The sequence below is a fragment of the Simochromis diagramma genome, unplaced genomic scaffold (assembly GCF_900408965.1).
Source record: "Simochromis diagramma unplaced genomic scaffold, fSimDia1.1 OVJJ01000050.1, whole genome shotgun sequence".
In the NCBI taxonomy this organism is placed as follows: Eukaryota; Metazoa; Chordata; class Actinopteri; order Cichliformes; family Cichlidae; genus Simochromis; species Simochromis diagramma.
In genome coordinates this window covers 262,539-288,710 of record NW_024387188.1, presented here as the reverse complement: position 1 = coordinate 288,710, position 26,172 = coordinate 262,539, and the positions used below count along the sequence as shown (strand labels likewise).

The window sequence follows — 26,172 nt, the reverse complement described above, 5'->3', positions numbered from 1 at the left end:
ATAGAGAATATTGACTATTTCAAATGACTACGTTAAAAAAAAAAAAAATGATGACCTAATTATTTTAGTCAGCCCATAAACTCCATAATCTATCTGTTAATTCATCTAGAAAGCATATGAGACATCACTCTTATTAAGTGTCCTTAAGTCCTTTCCAATAAAAAAGGCAAACAGGCACTAAAAGGCTGGCTTCTATTCACTGTATACAATTCTGCACCAGATTTACCAATACCTGTCATGTAAATGAGGGCTCCAGCCGTCCCTGGGGCTCAGATTGGGCTTGAAAAAGAGAAAACGAAGGAGGGGGAATAAAGACATGGTGCTTTTGTTGGCAAATTAAAAATAGCTCGCCTAAAGTGACAGTAGACCTAAACCACTTTCCATTTCCTGCTCTTCTAACATTTGTTTTTAATTCTGCTGTCAGTCTATTTTTTTCCTGGGGATAAAAGCATATGTTATGAATAATGTAATCACATTTTACAGAATTAAAGGCTGTAAATGCCTTTGACGCAAAGGAGGTGAATTATCTGAATGGGCAACTATGCTGAGTGATAATAGGTGGTAAAATAAAAAGTGTCAGGGCCTAGTTTCCTACAAGCGAAATGTCACTCTGAGACAAATTTGTTTATTGTTCGTAGTTACACTGCCAGTTGGAACATAAAAGAAAGTGAAATTCAAACTGAATGTATTATACAGGCCATTTCACGGTGTGCAAAATACTACCGCTGCAGCTACTGCACAGCCGGGACAACGAGGAACATTTAATAAAAACAGGAAATCTAATCAGCCAATAAATACCAATCACTCCAGTAATTGTTGAATTCAGGGCACAGCTCTATAGCTGTCTAATCCATGTGGCTGTTAACTAAAAATAGCCCCAAATCCTGTCATATTTGCTTTGATGCAATGATTATGCACTGTGCATCTACCAGCAGTCTATTATTTACAACTTACATCAAAAAAAGACTCATTGCTTCAAAGTTGAGGGAATCACTAGTGTTCAGGATAGCAGGACACATTAATATCGTGGGGTTTGTCTAAAATCATATTAAAGCACAGAGAATTAAAAGCGTACATTCATGCGGAGCTACTCCCAGCTGCAAAACCGAGTGACAAGTTAGGAATTGAAAATAGCTTCATTCAGTGTAGTTAATACAGAGAAACCCACAGATTTAGAGTCGTAAGAAAGCACAAGTACTGAAACTGAATAGGTTTCTTTCTCTTGAAACAAATCATTGACTAAATAAAACAGTCCTAAAGTAATGAAACAAAACAATCATGTCATTGGTAATGAATAGTAATAACATGAATACAAACACGAACAATAATTAGAAAAGATCAAGAAAAAACACATCGATTGGTTTGCTGAAATAACTCCCTACAGTCAGACCAGGGACAACATTAAGTGGTTATCAACTGCTGATATCACCAAGTGCAATGAACTCATGATCTTGTTGCCTTTGAAATGGTTGCTCTGGAAATGGGGACCAAGTCTGCACTCACTTTCAGTCTGTGACTGTTTTCAAAGTTGAAAGGAGGCTGCCAACGTACTCTTGCTGTAGTGTGACTGAGCTATTAAGAAAATAAATGAACAGCTAAAATAGCTTAAAGTAAACAACAGGTGTTTAAGTAGCTTAATGTAGCCTCCTGGATACGGAATTCAAATAGCAAATGCTAGTAGACAGTTGGAAAGTTAGCAAAAATAACTTGATAAATAGTTCAAAGCGTTAGCTTAAATAAGAGCTGAAACAGCGTGGTCATTTGAAATATTAATGGTAAAACTTTCAAACATTTATGCTCTTTTGGCAGCTAAAATACTAAATAACGATTAACTGTATTTGCAAAATATAATGAATGGTTGAAAAAGTACAGTGAACAGTGAAAAATGGGTTTTGGTTATTATTTGCTATTAATAACGGTAAAGTGGCTTGAGAGTATGAATCCAGCTAAATGCAAAATGTGAAACTTTATTAGATATTGTGAACTGAAAAAACAAAAATAAAAACCATAAAATGCTTGAGAGTAAACTTTGCTGTGCAATCAGAATCAGAATACTTTATTAATTCCTAGGAAATGATGTATTATGTGTATTAATGATATGTGGTCCAGTTCATAATAACCTATTTGGAACGTGGAGTGAGTTCATCTGTCTGTGGCCATGTCTGACAAATAAAAAAGTCTGGGAACCACCATTGTAAATGATTCCTTCTACAAAGCAGACAGGTGGAGCTCTAATAAGGGAAGAAGCACGATTTTTCTCTCTGCTTTGGGACTGTGTGTGATATAATGATCATCAGACTGTTCTCAACCAAATGATCAATGCATTGGGCTGCAAGGCAAAACAGTTTCTACTGGGACCCATCACGATTATGTTACGCCAGAGATAATTTGTCAAGATTTGGGTTTCTTCCTCACAGACATGTAATGAGAGTAAAATGAATCCATTATGAACACAGCGCCACATGACAATAAGTCTATGTTGCTGTTTTTAGGGAGGAGAGAGAACGATATATTTCATTCAGTTATTTCCATGTCACTGCTAAGGCTTGGCTGACTCATTTGCAGAGTTGTTCACAAGTGGTGAAAGGAATGATAAAATTATGGCGTGAAACAGCTAAAGTGGCCTGATGGTCCAGTTTAATGAAAGCTAAACATATTTAATCGTGTCTGAATATAAAGCGAAGTGACTTCGAAGAGGTTTTATTAGTGCTGAACTTGGCAGGAATCGAAGTCTCTCACTTCCTGCTTTTACCGAGATCTACTTAAGGAAACATCCTCTCCTGACTGAATGTTAACAGGGCCAGAAAAATGTATGACATCAGTGGTTTATTAGCATAAAGGACATAATAAAAAATATATAACAGATGGAGTTATTTTTATAGAGACGGATTTGGACTTTTCATGCCGAGCGCACACATTTACATGACAGCAGAGAGGGAAAAACAGATATCTGGCTTCCAAAAAAATGAGACCAAAGTGGTTGAAAGCAAAACACTGTCACAGCCCTTAAACCTTTGTCATTTGATGTTCAGAGAGTACTCGAAACTTTTTCGGAAATAAAATGTACACAGTGTGGTGACAGTACGTGCATGTGACATCAAATGAGATTTGATATTCCACAAGGCAAAGCTTTCATGGGATTTAGCTTCTCTCGAGGAAACAAGTGATAAAACAGTGAGAGAAAGTGCAAATTCCTGTACATACTTGCAGCTACCGCACTGTTCAAATGCACCAGTGAGCCATATAAGGCCGCTCCCCGGCCAGTTTGATCAATTACGACCCATTTTTACTTCCCCTTTCACATGTAAGAGTGAGAGAGCAGAATACATTCACAGCCAGATTGATCCAACAGTCCCTTCGGTCTGAATAAAGCCGATTTGGCTAACACCTTGATTCAATATTTCTATACGCCATCAAAAGTTCTCACCTGTCAAGCTACAAATGGGAAAGATCTGCAGCATAAAGCTTACCCACTTGAGCACATTTGCACACATGGAGCACAGCTTCTCTATAAATACTGCTGAGTCAACTATATTTGAGATCCATTTATTAAATCTGCAAAGCATACAATAAAGAAATGGCTGGAATTTGATTCCAACAGAGCTCAACAAAATGCATTCCCACTCTAACCCAGCAAAGTGAACAAAGCTAATATCTCATAATAATAATAATAATAATAATAATAATAATGGATTGGATTTATATAGCGCTCATAGAGAGCATCCCATTATTCACAATATTTTCCAGTCGCTATCAATTATTTGTAAAAGTAATTCCTATTATAAGAGTGGAGCTGAGAAAATAAATGCTGAAATCAAACATGATTATAAGGATACTGTAATGGGGCAATTTTGCCTGCAATAACATTCATTACTCTGCTGGGAGGAAGAGATTTCATCAGATAAATAGAATAATCATGTAAATCAGTGTGACTTTTACAGTTATAACTAAACTAGTGCGGCTCTGCACACAAGTCAGCGCCGCCACAGCTTGGAAAAACTGGAAAGCAGATGTTAAACCGGAGACAGGGTGGCTGCCTCGTAGGTGTAATCTGTCAGAGTTCATCAAGGACTCCTGGTGAAGAGCATTACCTTTTCTAGCACTGACCACCTGTGCACATGCGTTAACGCTGGCCTTGTTACACTGTGTGCAGCTCAAAGCCTGAACAATCCAGAATGAAGACCTTGAGTCTTGACATTTCCATTCTGCACCTTTGATAGAATCTCACTGATACGTCTGCTCTATCACAGATATATTTATCGCCATATGTTGTCCAGAATCTGCTGTTTATGTTTTTTACTTTTTACAAAAGACAAAATATTTCTGTCCTCTATGGTATCGTTGAGGATGTAAATGCTTTGTGTGAATAATAGAAAAATATGAATGACAGAAAAAGTTAATCAGTCATCCATCCAGCCATTCATCTTCTTAACCACTTAGCCGATTCAGGGTTGCGGAGAGGCCTATCCCAGCTGTCAGCTGTTGAGAAGCAATCAAGTAATTTTCTGCTAATGCAGTTTTAACACCATCATAAAATAAATAGAAAAAAGTCTTCACAAAGCTTTTTGGGATAACGAAACCAAGTCCCTGTTTGTCCAAGATCAGAGGTTGTTTAAGAGAAAAAATAACCTTAGATCACATAAAGAAATGAAATTTCCATCTGGTGTCCTTTCAAAAATGCATGAAATGCTACATGTTTTGATCACTAGAAGACTGATTGTCAACTAATATTTCCTTGAGCATTAATTTATCAAGATGAAAAAAAGAAGATTTTGTCTGAGGCACAAATTTTAGATCTACTAACAGACATCGAAAGTACCACATTTGGATCGTTTATAGTTCCTAATAAAAGCCACAAATTTTTTGCATGCTACTGGAAACGAAAACACGCGAGCTTTAAATGTGCTGCTCATTGTAAATAAGAGATGTTTTTTCTCTGACCATTAGCACAAATATATTCTTAGCAGAAAATAGATGTCAAATGGAGTATTTTCACACGGCTTAAGCAGGCAAAATTCCTTCAAAGCTGAAAGCATTACATGGCCAGCAAAGCAGGTCCCCACATGGAGGGAAAATTAATATCCCAGTTCAGACTGTGACAAGTTCTGCATCTCCTCAATGGATTATGATTACAGCTGGAACAAAGTCTTTGCCCAGTAGGAGGCGAATCAAATTGGCTGACAATCAGAAGAAGTAGGCACCAGAAGGAAGGGATTGAGAAGATGAACAGTTTAAAGTATTGACTGTTTACAGAGTTCCCCCACTAATGGTAGATTTCTATTAGGCTGGAGACACTTTGATCATCTGATTTTTTTGTGTGTAAATGCTTTATTTTAAATGCTGCTTTTTCTTTTCCTTACATATTTCTAAATTTTAAAAAAATGGTCCAGTCGCAAAAATGGAGGAACCGATTTCATCATGGTGGCAGTCCACATCTGAGACTGTGTACGTCTTCTACTTCAATTAAAACATCCTTGCAGAAGCCATTATTGACGGTGCAGTAAGAAAAAAAAACATATCTCTTTAGATGTACGTGAAAGCCGGACTGATAGATTTGCCGTCATCTTACTCTGAAGCTATATTGATGCTGCTGCACAGAACTAAGGCTGAACACAGTGAGACATGTTTAGCCAATCAGTTAACAGTGACATTGCTATGGGAATACAAATGAGCGTTGCCTGGCAAAGCGTGCAATAGATACGCCATGTACTGGCTCGCCAGAGAGAAAGGACATGTGAATTCAGATATAATGAAATGGGGAAGACAACGTATATGGTAGAAGATAAATTGCTCTGAGGCAACTCTGGGCTAATAAAAATAAGCAATAAGGCTCGAAGTCTGGACCCAGTTTCGTTACTATAAATCCATTTGCATTTAAATTATCACGTGAGAAATCAGATTTAGGTGACGATGCACCCTGCTAACTGGCCTGGGGTGGGGGTAACCTGCATTATTCATGTCACAGCATGCTCCACTTGTTTGGATGGCAGTAATTGTTATATGATTAACCTGCTGACTGCTCGCTTGATACATTTTCTTAAGCACCTCGCCGATGTCTGATTGTTGGAGCAAACCAATCCTTTTATCGCGGCCCTTTGCCAATAAATTCAGGGGAAAATGAAATCGAAAAACAAGTAGATACAGATACATTGAGAGAGCGCTCGCTCACCTTATTACCGTCTAAAGTGTTGGATTTCACAGCAGCCTCAACACCCTTGGTACCTGGAGGGGATGCTTTCAAGGCTTTCATCACTGAAACAAATTTCACAATGAATCCAAGTTCATTTTTCTTCTCCATAACCCATATTAAAAATTACCATGCCAACAGCTGTCATCAAAGATTAGAAGAAATCAGATTAATCTCATGGTCATGTTATGAACTCAGAATAATTATCTGTAAAAGGCTTTCGAGGAAAGAATATCCATTACTCAGCTATGAACAGTCAGTTGTTCACCGTCAGATGCCAAGTCACCGCTCCATCGAATACGCTTCCCAAAAGAGCAATGGCTGCAAGCCAGAACACAATAAATCATGAACAAGGAATCACTCTGTACAGAGTAGCTCACAATCCTGTTAATTTTTATCTTTCACATCCAATAAAGTATACGGCTAACAAGACAATTTTAAGATGAGGCCAGGAGCAACAGCAGCTCAGCCTCTCACACTTTCACACCGTCTAGTTTTGTTAATGAGCTGTACCATCCATACCATATTGAAGTTTTCAGGCACTATGTAAAATGCTTTTTCCAAGTGCTACTTCAATACATTCTGAAACACTAATGAACCATTACTTTAATCTGCTGTCACATCACAGCGGATTTCATTTTGCCGAGCTAGGTGTGCTTTACTAATTGGTGAAGGGCTGAACGGCACCCACGGCCTGGTTGCCGCAAAAAGGTTAAAAGAAATCATACGGTCACAATCACCGACACCTAAAACGAGTCACAATGTGCCACCTAGGAAACTTTTCTGCTTTATTTTTAATTATCCCATATGGAAAAGAAATAGTAAAAACATATATGATTTACTCATGAAAGTGGCCACTTTCATGAGTAAATCATATATAAATCATATAAGGCTTACATGATTTACTCATGAAAGTGGCCACTTTCTCATTACTTTCATATTTTTTTTTAGTAAGTATATAAAACATACAAGTTTCATTATATAATTTTTCAAGGGATCTTATATGTGTTTTCACTCCTGTATGCTTTTCATACAAGTTTCATACAAGACAGATAAAAACTTTATAAGATTTATATATATCTTTTCCATATGGAATAAAAATAAACGTGGATTGTCCAGTCTAATGGCTATAAGATAATGACATCACCTGCATTTAGACTTGGCTTTAAGTCTTTTACACCAGCCTGTTTTACATACCTGGGGAAATGAAGACTGAGATGCACAAACACGAAGAGGTAAGTGCTTTTATTTTACTCTGTAGGCTTTGTTTGGTAGCTTAAATAGCAGCTAGTGGAACAACTGGTGTACCTGTGAAAAAGAACCTCATTATCTAAGGAGACAAAGAAGGTGAAGAGGGAAAGTGAAACAAGAGTGAGTCTTGGACAGGCTTGCACTCACTAGAGAGAGGCCCTAGCCTGCAAAGGCTAAATGAAATTCAGACAGCATTAAGTTGACTAGTTACGTAAGGAAAGGTGCCTACTTATGAGCCTAATACGACTGGGTGTTTTAAAAGAGGACGTGACCTGGTCTTTTAGACAGCAATACTGACAAGTTGTCTGTTACCACTGCAGAATCATTTATTTGTTGGTCCATTAACCTAGTGCACCCTGACTTACATCAAAGCTTTCTAGGACATAAAGTGAGTCTGGAAAATGCAACAGCATTAATATTTCAACATAAAAGACCATTCATAAGACTGACAGATAGTCCCCCAAAGTCATCAGTTAAACAGGGTCTGAAGAAGCAGGGCACAGCGCAAATATCTGTCCAACTTCATTTTGTCCGTAGAGTTGTGTGGTTCTTTCCATGTTTTCAGGTGCATGAGTGCAAAAACACGACTCGGGTTGTTTATTCTCCAGTGGGTCTTCCATGTCATTGCCATCAATCAAATGCTCCGTATGTCACTTTGAATCACTATTGTAGGAAAGACGGTCCGTGCATTAACATGTCAGGGATTCTTCACTGCTAGCTGCAGGGTTTTCGGTGCGGCAGCGTCAGTTTGTCAGACAATTTGCTGCTCCGGACCAGACCAGAATATTTCAATAACTGTCCGATGGATTGACGTGAAATACTGGACAGGCATTTGTGTTCCCAGAGGAGCGAGGCTGACTTTACACATCTTCTGACATTTCCTCTACAGCAGCAGCAAGTCAAAAGAGCAAATTTTGTACGGACGATGAACTCTAATGACTTACAAATCCTAAAGCACAAACATGAGGTTGACATTTGTGATTTGGAGCTAAATGTCTATTGAACTGGTTGCCAAAAATTTTGAAAGCGTACATGCCCCGTCCTCAGGATCAAGTCCAAAAAACTGTGCTAAAGCTATGACGTAATAGAGCTGAATTATTATATTGAGTCATCAAATTTAGATGCCAAAGACAGATGGTCGTGGTGAATCCAATATCGAGATAGACCTCAAGGTAAATACTGACTTCTGCAATGAAAAGAAGATCAATTTGGAACATACATAGCAAGGTTTACAAATTAAATCCCACTCTTCTTTGTTTTTTAAAATAATTTTTGAGAGCTAAGTCTTGTAACTTAAGAGTATCATCGATCATACTGAAAGGGAAAGTACTCACAGGCAGGGTTAGGATTCAGAGTAAGTAGAAGCTATAGTCATTACTAACATGAATGACAGCTATATAGCCCAACTGTAATTGGAATGCAAGGTTTCACTCCCAGGTAATAGCCATACAAAGAGCAGGAGAGTTCAGTACACGCACTATACTGGCCCAACAGAATAATTTGAACCATAAATCAAAAATCCATGCAGCAGTTCACCTTGAAGCTCTACAGGCTTGTCTTTGCCACTTAGTGCTAAATTGTGTTAAATATGAGTTCTTGTTTTTGTATCCTACCTAAACAAGGATATACTGTAAGGATTCAAGGATGTATTATATAACAATACACAATATAAATGTGCAGCAGAGTGAATGGGGATAGTTTCAAAGGCGAGACAGTTGTTTCATTTGCGGAAATAAACTGAATGTGATCTGTTGTTCCAGTTAAGATCGACCTAAATTTCAATTTGAAAAGAGCATTTTTAACATTAGAGAAAGTCTATTAATATCTTGCAAAGAATTAATTATAAAATAAGAAAGGAATAAAACATCAGTCACAACGCTTTACCTTGATGAGTATTTGCAGAAATATGCAATCTTAAAAATTCAACAATTTCCACTGAAACCTGAATAATTACCTTAATCTGATACAGATTACCCAAGTGAGCAAGAAGAATATTATTTCAAATGGTAATGTATTTAACAAGCACCGTCATCGGACTGAATTTTAAATAGGCAATTCGTATTTAGACTTATCGTCAGTCAGCCGAATACATTATGTAGGCTCTGGCTCTGCCATAGGCAAGAGCTGGCCACCCATTTCTCCATATGACACAGAGAGATATTACTGATGGTGTTCTTCCATGGAGTACATTAGGCTTGCAAGAAATAGCAAATCTTATCTCAAGAGCAGATGCGCTGCATCAAAAAAAGGCCTTACGTTGCAAATGTGGATCCCACAAATCTGAAGTTGCACACTGAGTTTCATTGCCTTCTTATTACACCACACAGATGGATGGAAAGACAACTTTGATCCAGAGACATTGCTACAGTGCACAAACGCATGTACAGCAAGTTACTCGCAGCATTTCCAGTGTCCCCTACCACTCCATGTTGTCTTTCCCCGGACTGGATAATAACTGTTTTTCTCTTCAGCTGGATGAGGTGCGTGTGAATCTGAACAGAGCTGCGATCTACTTTGGGCCCTGCTGTGAGTCTCTGTGGATGAGCTGTTTACTGGCGCTTTTTGTGTGGCCAGTAGGATCCCACTTAGTGTGAATGATGGCAGCTGTGAGGGTGCCTCTGGCAAGTGTGACTCCGACTATGGCTGCTCGGTCTCATGTAGAGTATAACGCCAGCTGCTCAGGCTGAGTAGCACTCCAGTGAGCACGACCGATTGTGGCTGAGGTAAGCACGTCTCTGGCGAGAATGATGCTGAATGCAGCAAGGGGTGAGCACAACCCTGACTGTACCTCACCAAAAACATCATCTTGGTGCATCTGGATGCTTGAGATTGTCACTGCATTAGTCCAACTGTGGCAAGTGCGACTGAGTTTCTGTGGAAGGCGTAAGTGCAGGCTGCTGCCACGCAAGCTGGCAAACTGGTGAGGGTGATTTTGTGATCAAGGCAGCTTTGACTGCTGGAGCAGCAAGTTATCACTCTGGTGGAGTTTGCTGGTTGGGCAGAGGCTGCAATGAACACAACAACAACAACAACAACAAGTGTGACTGCAGCTGTGGTGAATGCGACTCAGTAGAACATGGTTCAAGCTACACTATTTCAAGCACAAATGGAGTGGTGGACTGTTGGGCTCCAGCACCTTCAGTCTGGACACACACAGTTGACTATTATTGTGGTTACAAAGGTAGAAAGCATCCATTAATTTACATGTGGCCTAGATCACTTGAATTTAGTTTTAGGATAAAACCAGAGGTTAATGTAACTATGGCAACTGACTAGAAGATAGTTATCCTGACTTTGAAACATGTAACTTAAATAACAGATACAAGTAATTCATGAAGAACACTGGCTTTAATGGTCTTGGAAAAGAACTTATCTAATGCACACCAAGGACATCTACACAGGGCTCAGTTATCACATATAACATCACTACACTTCATAATCTTTGACTGGGACTTTAATCTTAACAGAAGTAACAGCTAACCTGTTTTAAAAAAAGGCTTATATTTTTTTTTTTCATACAGAAAGAAGACTCCTTGTACTCTTGCTTTATTCAGGGCCCCAAAATATACACAACTAACTACAACAAAAAAAGAACAAAGTTTTTCGCCAGCTTCATAAATCTTGGACAGCACCATGGTCGTAATTTCCTGACTTGTATGGTTGCCTTCTTTTCTTTCTTTCTGATAGAAAGTAAACTTGTGAGGTTACAGTCTGGTCTTAAAATAAACAGCAGCCAATGTTCCCAGCAAAGCTGTGAGTGCTTCCAATTCCCGAGGCACCGCTCACAATGACTAATCTTTTCACTCGTCTATCAGTTCAAAGATGTAAATGTTTCGAAGTTCATCTGCTTCACAGAATGCACCTGAGATATACATAGTAATCGTACTATCAGCATTATGGAAAATGACAGTATAAAACACTATTTCTGTCTACATTACCTAACATCATCAAAATAAAATATAGCTTCTACGTGTAATTCTTAATAACACTCAAAAAATCCATCGCAACAAAAACGATATCGTGATTGAGCGTGATTTTCCGCTCCTTCCTTCCTGCCTGCATTATTTGGTTACTGCAGCTTACTGCAGTCAGTCCGTGTAAGGTCACACCGCTTTAGTCTTTTGCTTTCAACATTGAGCAATCTAATTCACAAAAGCAGCCTTTTATCATGAAAAGTACTTAAAAAACATTTGCTGCAAAGTGGTATTTACCCATCAATAGAAAAATCCAGCTAAGCACAGAAACATTCAATCAATTAGTCAAGTGGCAAACAATAATTGTAAGCATTGATTACTTGGCATTTTTTAAATTATAGTTCAGTAGCTGCATTTGAATTGACGTGCATCTTGAGTACATACAATTTATTTTTGTGCCCTCTCTCTGAATAGACTTCAAGGCCAGCAAAACTCCCAACAATGGCTTCCAGTGAGTTTGTATTCACTAAAGCTCCCCTGCTCTTTTTTCCTGCTTTCCTCATCCATAATTGAAAACTTTTAGACTTACTTCTTGAAAACTCTGACCGTAACTCGTCACACAACACTAAACACAGACCACTGGGCCGTTCCAGTTTATTGTGTGTGTGTGTGTGTGTGTGTGTGTGTGTGTGTGTGTGTTGCAGGTAAAATTCAAGTCAACTACATAAAAAAAAAAAAAAATAGGAGTGAGCTCATGAGGGCAGGAACAGGCAATATTAAGAGAAAAAGACGGCATTCTTTTTTATGATACGCAAGCTTCCAATTTCACTTCATCCTCATTTTTTTTCTACTGAAAATGTAATAAACCTGACTAACATCTGAATAAGCATGTCATGTCATCCAAATACTTGTGTAATACACAAATGTATAGAATAAGAGACGAAGCCTTTGTTTCAATAATAATTACGAAACTATAGTCAGTTAATAAATATGAAGAGGATAGCTCAAAAAGGTCTGAAATTTGAACATGCAGGTTTAAAAAACATAAACATTCTGCATTAAAATCTACAATATACAGCAAGCTGTGGGTAGAGAGAACCGGTGAGGCGATACATTAATGATTGACTAGATGACTCAAAATAGCCAGTATATCTGTGGTTACTAAGTGGGAAGGACCTGGCAAAAAGGAGCAGTATGTTATGGAGGTTATGGGCTTGTTCATAGGCATTGGTATTCACAATGACGAGGAAAGACAGACCTCAAAAGGTTCTGTAGCTTCAGTCTTGATGCCAGATAACACAGTACACCTTTAGAGCTCTTTTCAGTCCAGACTTAGGCAGCGTGTTGACCTTTCACATGGAAGCATGTGAAAGGTCAACAGCACATTAGATATGGATGCTTTTGGCTCACTGGAGTATGTGATTCATAGAACTTCATGGCAATAAAACATAATGTGTCAGAGGTGTTCTTTGGATTGAGGACAGGTGAGCCTGGTGGCTAGTCAATGGTATCCATTCCAGGAACTGTTTGCACTCACCATAAGAGGGCAGGCACTGTCGTGTACCAGGAGGACTCCGGGACCCAGAGCACCAGGTAGGATGTGTAGGGACTGACAGTGGATCCAAGATTACATCCCAAAATGTAATGGCAGTCACAGGGCTGTGGCCCAGCCTATAGAGGTCTATGTCCCTTAATGGATATACTAGGGGTGGGGGAAAAAATCGATACTGTGTAGTATCGTGATATTTTGTTTGCTAATAATGTATCGATACAGGGACAGCAGAAATCGATATTTTGTTACAAAAAAGGTTTTTGTGCTCTGACTTCAGAGCATGTTGATCCTTTTTCTGAGCAAGAATCCTGACATTCCTTCACTGTCCAAATGTGTTTAACTTTTTTTTGGCAGCAATAAACATGACAGTTTACTTATTTTAATTTAAGACATGTTTTATTTTAATTAAGTTTAAAACTTTTTTATTTAATGTAAAATTATATTTTGTTTTAATTTACTTTCAAATTCTTCAGTTGCTGAATGGGCTGCATAGTTTTCATAAATAAATAATAATAATATATTATATAATAATAATAATAATAATAATAAATAAAATTGCAATAATATCGTATCGTGCGTTAAGTATTGTGATAATATCGTATCGTGGGATGTATGGTGATTCCCACCTCTAGGATATACCTTCCCACACTACCACTGTCCCACCATCAAACCGGTCATGTTACCACGTCCTCTCTGGACCCTTTTTTGTCTGTCACATGTGCTCAGGGTGAACCTGCATTTATCTGTGAAAAGAACAGGGCACCAATGGTGGGCCTGCCAGTTCTTGTATTTTCTGGCGAATGCTAATTGAGCGTCAGGATGCTGGGCAGAGAGCACAGAAACCAATGGAGGATGTTGTGCCCTCAAGTCACCATGTTTGTGATTTTTTTTTGTCAGACACATTTACATCAATGGTCTGCTGGACATTGTTGTGTAGGGCTCTGACAGTGCTCATCCTGTTCCTTTTTGTACAAAGGAGCAGATTCCAGTCCTGCTGATGGGTTAAGGACGTTCTGTCCAGCTCTCCTAGAGTAACTGTCTGTCTCCTGGAATCGCTTCCATGTTCTTGAGACTTCGCTGGGAGCCACACCAAACCTTCTGGCGATGGCATGTATTGTGCCAGACTACCTGTAGAGCCTCTGTACGGTCCAGGCATCACCTTATGCTACCAGTAGTTACACTGACCCTAGCCAAGTGCAAAACTAGAACAGTCTGAACAGTCAAAAAAGATGTGGAGGGAAAAAATGTCAATGGCCTCCACCTTTAAAACTATTTCTGTTTTGTGATTATTTCATTGTTGCCCCTCTAGTGGACATGTTTTTAATTTCATTAACACCAAAGTAGCTGAAACTGATTAACAAACCCCTCTGCCAACTCTATCCCACAAGTTTAACTGACGTGACGCTAAACTGTGAATATGCATCAACAGCCCCAATTTGCTTAGACAATATCTTGAGAGGAAGCTGTACCTGGAAGAAATCTTTGCAGGCACAAGGAGAACAGGAGAAAAGTCCGCCTGGTGGGGTTTGAACCAGGAACCCTCTAGGGATGAGGCAACAGTGTCCTCTCCACCACTGTGCCACCCAGTTAAGACAACAGAATCATTGAGCTATATAATTCCACTGACAGAAAATGTACTGCATCTTTGCAGGACTGCCAGCTCTTCCTATTTTAAACACGTAGCAGAAATGACCACGTTATCTGGGGGTCACTCGCGACAGGTTTTACAGGAGGACAGAATCACCACAGCAAGTCATTCTGTCCTCCCAGGGAACTGTGTTCACATTCTTGGCAAGAAGTCAGGCTTATTCAAGGTGGGCGTCTCAATCCAGCAAAGTTGTCACCTTGCCTGTCTGCGGTTTTCATGGATATGTGTCGAGGCAAAGCCAAGGTCTGACTCCACAGCTCAGGGACATTACAGTGGTATTCTTGCTGATTACAGAAAAACATCATCTTTTCATCATCTTTTCCACAGTTGGGTTTGCTACTCACATTTGTGCACATCGTGTGTTAAGGCTTTGTTTTATATAAATATCACTACCCTCCCATCACTCTTAGAGGACAAACCGACACTGCTGACAGCTGGGATTGCTGTTTGTATAGCCCTAGTTTCACAGTGAATAACCCTTCACAGGTCTCTCCTTTGGCTCTTGTATAAAGGTTTCATAAAAGTGTTTTTAGTGTAGTATATATTTTTTATGCAAGATGCACTATCACATCAATAAAAGCTTGTGGCAGGCTGCAACCAAACAGCGAAAACCTTAGATATAAAAGATTTTGTTTTTGATGTATATTGTGTCTACAATGCACTTTCATGGGCAAATACAAAATCTAATAAAGTGGCACTGTCTCTTGATAAAAGTGCATGTGAAGCCATAACATTTTAGAAAATCCATGCTTGCTTTTTTGTTGCCTCTCAGTAAGTTTTGAATATTTATAGCTGCAATAAAAAACACAGTAAAATGATCTTTCAAATATCTAGATAGCATTTTAAGTGCTCACAATGACTGCTTTAATATTGCAGCGCCTGCTTTGTCTGAGCTGCTTGAAAGCTTTTCACTAAAGTGAAAGGACAGGAGCATCCCCTCTGTTTTACCATCTCACTGGACGCCTGTTTTAGCATTGATTTTTTTTAGAGCTCCTAATGTTTAGTAGTCTTTGAATGACCTAGCCCTGGCTTGTCTCTGAACTTAAGCTGCCTTATGGCTCGGTGTGCAGCCTGAAATCCTCAGACAGGAGCAACCTGACAGTTTTTCTGTCAAGGTTAAAGACTAAAGGTGACCATGCTGTTGTTGTCAGAGCTCCGAAAACTTATGAGCCACTTTCCAGCAAGATCGTGTCACAATTAAAGCTTTTTTCTTAAAAAAAAAAAAAAAAAATCATCTTTGATATTTATTCTTCTTGCATCCCTGCTGCTTTGACGGCTCTCAGGATGTCGCATTTCTTATCCCTAAATGACTCCCTTTGTTTAAGGCATTTATGTTTGTCAGGCATTATAACCTAGACTAACAAATTTCCTGTGGCGAATGGCGAGAAATCTCAGTCACAGTTGTTGACAGGAACACTTTATGTTGTAATATAAACTGTAAAATCCCCTTGTGCATCTTAAAGATATTTTTCAGCAGCTATAATGACACCTACTCTATGTTTGTGCACGGCAATGCAACAGTGATGTAAAATAATCTGTGAAGAATACATTTTTACTGTGCGGTACCTGGTGTAATACAGTGTGGGCTGAGATGACATGAAGGCGGCCAAAAGCTACACACATTAAATAAAACCAGACACAATCATCTGGCAGCTTGTGATAAAAAACAATAAACACTATGGTCTCAGAGAGCAAAAAGACAAACTGTCTGCATGCAAATATGCTTTGAATCACATAGAAATCTTTACAGTACTTTGCATAGACTATGTCTTAAAGGGACAGTTCACGGTGCCAAAATGATTTACATATTTTCCCCTCGCCTTTAGCGCCATTTATCCATCGAGATTGTTTCGCTGCAATTTGCCCAGTTTTGGGTCTATCTGTTGTACAGATATAATGGGACGTGATGGCAGTTGCTTGGGGAGCTCAAAGCACCAAAAAGTTACATTTTTAAAAACTCAGCAACAACGTCTCTTTCTAGAAATCTTGACCTAGTTTCTCAAAAGACCACAAAGTTGCAGTGAGTACTTTCATGTATAAACTACTGAACTACAACACTTTTGCAAACAATATTGCTCTGGAGAAGAAAGCAATCATCAACCAATGACAAGATGCTCATGCTTCGACTACTCTGACAGGATGTAAATGATGAGTGTGTCTCCTTTGACTGAGCTTTAATGTTAGCTAAGTGTAAGCTCTGCTTGACTGCCAGATGTAGCTCCATTTAAATAAAATAGTTCTCACATGAAATCACTCATGGAAAGGTTTGTGGACTTTTTGAGAACCTTGATCATAATTTCTAAAAACAGATATTACTGCAGTTGTTGCTGCTTTTTTAAAAACTTACGAACACCACAAAAACATGGCACCCAGTTCCATTATAGTCAAGAAAGATCCTTACAGCCACTGTCTCCTCAATAGGTCAACACACACCAAAACAAGCTACAGAGACAGGCAGAGACAGGCTACAGAAAAGAATAATGTATATTGGACAGTGAGATGGCTGTGTGAAAACGTCATGAAAACTTTTGAAAATGGATGATAAGTAAAGATTTACTCTTCAACTTTGTTATGAGTTTTGATTAGTCGCTACCTAAATAATGTTTTACATATTACTCCACATTTAATGCAATAAATTACTTAATTACTCAGCAGAAAAAGTCATTTGTTACACTAGTCATTGGATTACTTACACATTACTGCATTATTTAAGTATTAGTTGATATATCTGATTTTTTAAAGGACCAAATATCGGTATAACTTTTAAAAATCTTATATCAGTCGGGCTATATATTCTTGATAAATCAAATTTTAGTGACACCTGAATGAAGCACGCTGTATCTTAAAGCCCAAGATGTCATCTTAAAACTGCTTGTTCTGCAACTCGAAGGTATTTTACTACCACACTAAACACAGGCAAAAGAATTAAGTGAGAGGATAAAATACTACTGTTTTCCATGCTATTCAATATTCCAGCTGAGGCCTACAGTAAGTGTTATCTTAAGGGCAGTGCCAAGCCTCGAGCCAGCGAAGGGTTAGATAAAACGTCTGTGGGTTATTTGCACGCACACATTTTTGGTAGATAATATGAAGCCATTTAAATTGGTTCAAAGCCCAAACTCAACAGGCACCATCTAGATGAAAGGGCACAGTCAGATTTTGCCCTTGCTCTTGTGTGTTTGATTATTCTGCTTTTATTTTTTATTTTTTATTTAACAGCTCAGTCAAAAATATGCATAAAAGAACTGCCAGTAGAATTACAGCAGCAAACACCAGGATGTTACATAATAATGAACAAACGTGCATGCCCCTCACATTGATCTCTTGTATCTTGATGTTCCACACACAGTCCCACTTGATACAGTAAAAAAAGTCAAATACTTAAATATAATACTTAAAATAAAGAAAGAAAGAAAGAAAGAAAGAAAGAAAGAAAGAAAGAAAGAAAGAAAGAAAGAAAGAAAGAAAGAAGAGACAATTAAAGCATCTCTCTCTCACCCCTCAGGACCTTTGGTTCCCAATAATCCCCACTATCTTCAGCCGAAAACACTATGTTACCAGGGCAACAGCTGCATTGATGGTGTAGCTTCATGGAAGCGTGTGTGACCAAAGCGGTACCTGAAGCATCACACTTATAATTGCAATCAAGGCAGACCTGTGGCAGAGATGACTGGAGCTGAATTATTTCTGTGTCTCTAAGTGTGTGGTTTAAATTCCATACAGGCACGACAGGAGACAAGAACTAGTGTGCAAGAAATTTATGTAGTCATGTAAATCTTTGCCCGTGTGCCTCCACTCCCTCTGCACACATTACACTTCACTGCATTTTTTACCAAGCACCTTGATTCATGAAAAGTACACTTGCCGTCTTTGCCAATAACCTTTAAGCAATGTTTCTCAGCTTATCTGGATCATAACCAAAAATCAGGCTACTCAATGTCTTTGCTTTAAAAAGCCAAAAATACCTTTTAGTCGACTGCCAGCCTCGATCAAAAGCCCCGATTTAATACTTTAAATCCCTTCCACTGATAGATGATGAAATAAATGCATGACTTAGGTAATTTCTTAGCGGACACACGCATTTTTAAAGTTATAAAGAAAGAAAGTATCCTTCTTTAAACACCATTTCAGATTCTGAATGTCTATAACAATCGCTGACATTTTATGAGTATCTCAGGACCTGCAAAGACAGTCTGCCTCTCAGGAACAGGCGGTCCCAATATGAAGCTTTAGGCTCTTAGAAGATTCTGACATTTGAAAGATTTGACTGTCAATCTTAAAGGTCATTGACAGTGTGAAAGACGCGTGGGGTTTTGAAGAGTGGGTGAAAATAAGTCAGAGCAAGGTGACGCTATATGTTATACAACCTTCAGCTTCTTATGCATTCAAGTCCTTAAATGACAATTTTATTCCAGGGATTACAGCATACAGATTATATAGAGACTCCAAAGCTGAAGAACGTTTCATTTAACTGTAACCGTGTGCCTGACACAGACTTCATTTGGGTACACTGCTCAGATAAATTAAAGATCACTCATTTGAATGTTTTGTGTTTTTAGTATTTTCTCTGTCTTGTTGGCCGGGTTGCTGTTGCAGCTGTCCTGATATCATTCGAATATTTCCTCAGAGAAACATACTCCAACTTCAGCATCTTTGACTGCAGCTGGTGATAGCGATCCTCCACTCATAGTTGGAGAGCCACTTTAAGGCCAACCTGCAGCAGATGGGTGAACTGTGGCGAATATCATCACCAGCTGCAGTCCAACATGGTGGAGGTGGAGTCCATCCGCAAGATAAGAGACTCACTGGAGAGGCAGCTGATTATATTGATTTGTTGTGCGTACATCTATATCCACCACCCCACCAGTACAAATCCATTCAGCTGGAAACACTGAAAAAAATAATGAATTCATTAAAGATAGAAGTGTACCGAATCCTGCAACATGCTGAATGTTCGTCTAAAGGTTATCTTAGCCTTTATGAAAAACGGCTCAATTGAAAGAAAAAGAAATCATCCAAAAAATAAAACATCAAGTCTGACCTCTGATGATCTAACAAGAAAAATTGGAATTGTTGTTGGCGCGTTGCGCAACTACAGTTCGGGCCCCTGCAGTCTTTTATCAAACAGCAGATGATAATTTGCTCTGCTCATAATGCACTTGTTGAAAATGCTTTATGCAGCCTTGGCAGGCGATTCTCTACTTCCTAAATAAATGACTGGGATTTGCGTTCCACACATGATCATCCTCGTCAGGACTGTTCTGTCTCAGCCAAAAATACAGTAATAAAAGTCGCCGCACTGGCGGAGGCTTTAACATAAACTACATTTAAAGGAGCAACTGCTCGCAGGGTGAAAATCAGTGACAATCATGGGAATTAGCATAAATCAGCAGGCGTCTGGTGGTAACGTTATTCCTGTGTGAACGGAGCCTCTGTGATTAATCGTCTCTCATGCACAGAAATGGGGAAATGATTGGATCTCACATTAAGGGAAAAAGACTAAGGCAAGTGCAATTCTTGGAAGCTCCAAGTATGCAGACAAAGAAAAAAAAAGTTAAGACAAAAGAAGTCAGCAGCTTCAACATACTGCATTTCTTGACTTCATCCAAAACAACATTAGGCTTTTCCTGGATGAAGAGAGCATCCAGAATCTGTGTGCTAACCCTGCTCTGCCTTCTCATGGTCCTGCTTTGCTCCACCTCTCATCATCACTGTCACTCTGTGGAGCCAAACTGTAAAATTTCCCTTCAGAGCTTATTGGTCGTGACTGACACTGTCCTGGTCGAGGTTTCGGTGTATGTGGATGGCTCTGATGATTACCTCTTGTCAGCTGTTATCATTATCATCCTCTGAGCGTTGCATCATGCCTGACTCCTGTACCCACTTGACCTGTGTGGTGGAACCTCAGAACACACTGCCATCTCAAAAACAAGACTAACTTGTACGGAAATTCAGTGAAGTGGAGGGTAACGCCATTATTTATGCAGGAATTATTTTCTTTCTGCTCACAAAATACAAACTCACAATTATATATATATATATATATATATATATATATATATATATATATATATATATATATAAACACTTATACTACTTTTCCCTGGGAGCCATTACCCCCATTTATTTTCTAATCACTCAAGATACTTTGCATTTTTACTGCATCACTTCTTACGGTGCCTCGAGTAACAATAATGCAAATCCCTGCAACAGTCTGCCTCTGTCTTTTATTTGCCTGCATCTGCACGCTGAATCCCAACAATAGCAATTACAAAACAGATTCTCTAATCACTTCAGATGCGACGGGTTCACACAAGTCTCACACAAGCACGGCACATCCATCTGTAGCTCTCGGATGAGACAGCACCTTCTCCTTCAAACAAAATCTGCTCTGGCTGACACATTCCCTGCTGGACAATAAATCTGAGTTTACTTCCTTTTTCACCACACACCCATGCACTGCGAAAAGGGTTCTGTGTGTGTGTGTGGAGACTCTCTCTCCGTATGTCTCAACAGATGAAGAAACTGGCTGAGAAAAGTCATTTACTTGTGGTCACACTCACGGGCGTCATCGCATTACGAGCCCTGTAGCGTGCAAGACTGAGAGCCGGATGACTGTGCATCACATCAAAACATGAGGTGTGGTAGAAAGAAAAAAAACGTTCATGCATGATGTTGCAGAGGAGCAAACGCCTGAAAAAACGTGGCAACATCAGGGTGAGGGAGGGAAAGGATGAGCACCATTCAGTGCTGTGCTTGAGCGACGCCTCCCAGGTCTGGCAATTAAAACCAGCTCCTGGCCTCTGACACAGGCTGGATTCAAGCGTGGAAAAGATGAATGCAAGGATTCATGCAGGTGTACCACAGCTCTTCCTGACGTGTGTCTGCATATGGAGCCTGCTTGTTAACCTTTTCACCGTGACACTAAAAAAAAAAAAGACATGCAGGAGCAGATGTCTGAAAAGGTGCCACACTGTCTATTACAAAAAAGGAAAAGATCAGAACCAAAGGACTACCCTGTCAGGGACTCCATTCAGCACTCTGACAGCATGGATACCATTTGTTGTCACCCTTGTCTCATGCAGCAAACAAACAAGAGATGCAAATTCTCTAATTGTGTCTTGTTTGTGTGTGTTGACCCAATTTCACATGATTTTAAAGAGGGGTTGGGATTGCTGGATTTACTTGTGCACTTGGGAAGCTTTCAATTGCTGAAGCTGTCCGGTGTCATTATTACATTTGCATCATTCCAGCTGGACATCGCTCAGCATGTGCGCCCACTGACACTCCATAAGCTACACCACGCGTGGCTAACTGACAGAGAGGATGACGAAAGAGACAGTCGTGTTCCCTCTCGTGTTGCGCTACGGCAAAAACACACAACTACGCCGAATTTAAACGATTAAGAGCAAGAAAATCGTTTAAATAACAAATAAAAAACGCGCATGCACATGGAAGTGTTTTTCCACTGTCGTCATCTCTTAATCTGCTTTTTTTTGGTAAACTTGTCAGTCCCGGTGAATTAAAGAAAAAAAAAAAAATACTGATATTAATAAAAGACAAACCGCAGTGGTGTTTATTTCACTGGCGGTGGAGTTGAGACCCTTCGCTTTAATGGAAGACGGTTTTTATTCCAAGGTTAAGTTAGCCTGTGCTCAACAGTCTTGTCACAGGTTGCGGTAGCTCGTTCCGAACACGATTCCCAGCACGCGGGGTCAAAGCACGAGCCCGGAGTTCCTGTGCAGGTGCGGCTTTTTTTTCTTCTTTTTCTTAATCATTACCAGAAACGTCTCGCGCGTCTTCACCGCTAATTGCCCATTAAGGGAAAGTAACAGCCGCTCAAGCAGTAGTGTCGCATTGTGCTGCTATTTTGACTGTCCTTAGAAGTCGACCTAAGCTTTTAAATAAACAAACAAATAAATAAAATTCAACCACCCCTGTGACAGGTGTATCTCCACAAAAACAACCCCCTCACATTTGTTGCTTACTACTTTAATTCGCGGGCGAAATTGTCGCGGTTGAGCAGAGCCAGAGCTAGTCGCATGCAAGCCCCGCATCCCCCTCACCGTGCATCCTTTCCACTTCAGCATGCGAGGGGAGACCTGTTAAACCATCAATTATACTGCGGTAGCTACACAAACAGCAGTTGTTGCATGTGAATGAAACATTGCCGCTGAGCCCATTTGCAACCGTCTCCGGCAATTATCCTGCCGGCGACGTGTGCGAGATCTTAACAACAACAAGAAGAAGGAAAAAAATCGCATCACAGAAGACACAGCAGAGGTAATGACTAATAATAAGAAAAATAACAACAGTCTCACCAGCAGCAATGAGGATGATGTTCCTGCTGTTGTGTGTGTGTGTGTCTTCTCTCTCTCTCACTCCTGGCTTTCCTTGGAGTTAATGAGGTTCTGCCGTTTGGTCCGACTGATTTCTCCCTCAGCTGTTACCGGCCACTGGATTTGGATAATTTTTCTCTTTCTTTCTTTTTTTTTAATCCAGCGGTGAAATAACGGGGGGAAGCGGCGTCCTCTCGCAGAGCTCTGCCCTCTTCAAACTAACCTTCCCGCCCCCTCCTTCTGCCCATCTCAGATTGGCGCTGGGCGGGAGGGGCAAACCTTGAACCCGGGGGCTGGTTTAGGAGGGGTGATCTGTCGCGCTGATCAAATCCCGCGTGGATGTTTGCGGGAGGGCTCACTGTTAACTGATCAACTCGTCACTGATGTTCCCGACAGCTGGAAGGGGGCTCTCCCCCCCAGCCCCCCAAAACACACACCGCCCCCCACCGCCCCTCTTGTGCAGTTATTGCACAGCAACCTCCCAGGCGAGAGACAGCAGTGAGTGGGCCCACTTACTCCGGCGGATTGAGCACTGACGCAGGTGCCCAAGGTCCAACCGCGACAGACAAGAGATGCCAAGCCTAAGAGCTGCTGCTGACAGTGATACAGCAATCTCATCTGAGTCATTGCAGTGGTAGGAAATGGGAGCAGATCATCCCCACTCTGTGACCTTGGAGGGGGGATGTTGTGGTCTGATCAAGGAGTGGAGATGGGAAAAATCTGGGCAAGGCAGTAGGAACACAAGACGTCTCAACCTCTGTTTGAACAAGGTGCCCTTTTTGCATGGCGCGTAATGCCACCTCTAACCTCTGCTCAGTCAGCAGCAAATAGTACAAGACTGCTCTTGTACTCTGCAACTCCCGGGTGTGCCGTGCCATACACAAATCTGTCAAGAACAGACAAAACTGCTGCAAGTGACCTGCCAGTGAAGCCTGCATTTTAAGTCTGCAGTCGATATAAGAACCTTTTCTTTCACAGTTCACAGTACAAATCCGCACACTTCTGTATTTCTGTCAATAAAAAAAGACCACAAATTGTGCCTCCTGTCAGTCTTCATCTACTATCTGTTGCTTACATCAACAGTGCAAAATGGAAATAGTGCAACACCAAGTCAGCAAATTGTTATTATTATTATTTTTTAAACGAAATACACTACACAAACTTTCACTACATCCACCACTGCTTTCCTGGAAAGAGGGGAATTCCTCGCTGTGTGGTCCAGCCTAAGGCATCTCGCATCTTGTCCCTAATTAGGTTTCGTTGAAAGGCTTTTCTCCCCGCTCTCACTGGGGGTCTAAGGTTGGGGTGGTGTGCCTTTTTCATTTATCATTTTCATTTATTGTTTCATTGTGAAGCCCTTCGAGACTGTAATTGTAATTAGAGGCTGTAATAAACTTGATTTGCTGGGAGCTGCTGTGGGCGAGGGGAAGGAGAAGGAGAGAGAGGTGCTGGCCAGTTCTTCAAAGGAGCATGTGAGCTGAGGAGAGAGAGCGCTGGTACAGGATCCAGGCTGCTTCTCAGCCACGCACCCCAGAGCTATAAGGTTCCCCACTCGGGTGTCTACATCACGGACGCCACAAGCCGCGGAAGCTTGTTTGTTTGTTTTATGTGCACGTAAGAGTCGACGCCTCGCATATAAGGGGGCCAGCCGAGAACATTTCACATCTGCTTCACTTCTTTCCCACGGCGATAAAATGAATTGAGCACAATGTGCCATTTCCACGCTTTCTGCAGTTACCAAGTGCTTTATAGTTCGCTTTATTTCCCTCCCCCAAAAAATTCCTTGAGCCGGCATAATCATGTCCTCCAGCTAATAATTATAAACTCTGGAAAGACCGACACTGAGGTGTGTGTGTGCGTCTGGGCTGCTTTTCTTAATTAGTCGGACAAAGATGAATCAGCCTTTTTTTTTTGGGGGGGGGGGGGGGGGTATGCAGAAATTGGACCACAGTGTATTTAAAAATAGATTTGACATGTTTTGTGTCATTTAAAGAGGAGTTACTGTCCATAGTTTAGTCGCAATTTAGTAACTCTCATTGCTTGATAACAACAGCTTCTGGGGTCACCCTGAATGAGGCACTTGTGCCTCAAGAGGTGCTGCTGGCCTAAAAGTCTGCTCTCAGCATCCCATGTGAAGGATGTGAATGTACATAGCCAATATGAATATGTTGTTAAGCTGTCTCATTGTTACATCCAACCCTTTGCCGCCCCCCCAGCACCTAATGAGTGTGACCTTTTAGACATTTCGTATTCTCGAATATGAGTCTCCATGCTGTGTTTTTTCTACAATAATGATCTCATACTGAAAATTCAGGCAAAGGTGGCTCACTTTCCATTACGCCGTGTGGATGTGTGTGTATATGTAGCCAGGTCTGAGCCACAGGTGCACAGGTTTTCAGAGGCTCCGGTAAACAAGTGATTTGTGGAACCTGATGGCTTTGCTGTCATGAAGATGGAGCAGGGTGTTGTGTTCTTGCAGATGTGTGCATTGCCCTGTCAGATTAGATCATCACTGTAACTAACCAAGTGCGGAGCCCCCTTGTGGCATCCTTGAGCAGCTGCTTAAGTAAATGAACACTCCATTCCATCACCATTCATAAAGCAGGAGCGTGTGCGTGGTGCGTTAAATGTGAGGAAGCGGGGTATTTAGAGATGAAACCTTCCGCGAGTTTGGGCAGGAAACAGAACGCATCGACTTGCCATCAGCTGATCCTTATTAGCGTTAATTACCTTCACCATTTAGTGCCAAGCATTTCATTGAAGCTGTCAGCGCTTCATTTAAGGCTCACCCCGTCTTGCGGCGGTTCTACAACACCGCCCGGCCACTTCCTGTTCTATCTCCTCTGTCAGTAATCAAATACAGTAGCTTGTGGTGTGTTTCTGCAGACCTGTCTCCTATGACGATGACATTTGCAGGCATCTCATGGCACCCTGGTCGTTTTCATCTTGAACTGTGTGTTATTCTCATGGGAGGAAAAAAAACCCCCAATGGAAAGCAGAATCTATATAAATGGACATTTGACACAAAACACCACATCCAACTGCTGCATGATGCCTCAGCTGGAGTGACTGTTTACTGAGGAAGTGCTGGCATCATCGCCTCGAAATCAAGCCACACAAATCATTGTCAGCCCTGCAATTAACTGAAAGATATTGCTGCTTCATTAATATGTCCTCACATCATCCATCAGTCTATTTACTTTCAGCAGCTTTGCTTATCTCCAGCAAGAAACAGCTTTTTTGGTGTGTTTGTGTGTGTTTACGTGTGTGTGTGTTTGTTT

The 26,172-nt window shown here is 40.5% G+C and overlaps 1 protein-coding gene across 1 annotated transcript in view; it reads right to left on the bottom strand.

Moving 5' to 3' along the window:
- Positions 1-23,309, bottom strand: part of gabra3 (gamma-aminobutyric acid type A receptor subunit alpha3) — a 118,670-nt gene extending 95,361 nt beyond the window's left edge. Inside the window, exon 1 of the mRNA XM_040049826.1 lies at positions 22,874-23,309. The gene's annotated coding sequence lies outside the window, so the exon portion shown is untranslated. The remainder of the gene's footprint in view (positions 1-22,873) is intronic.
- Positions 23,310-26,172: the final 2,863 nt, after the last annotated feature.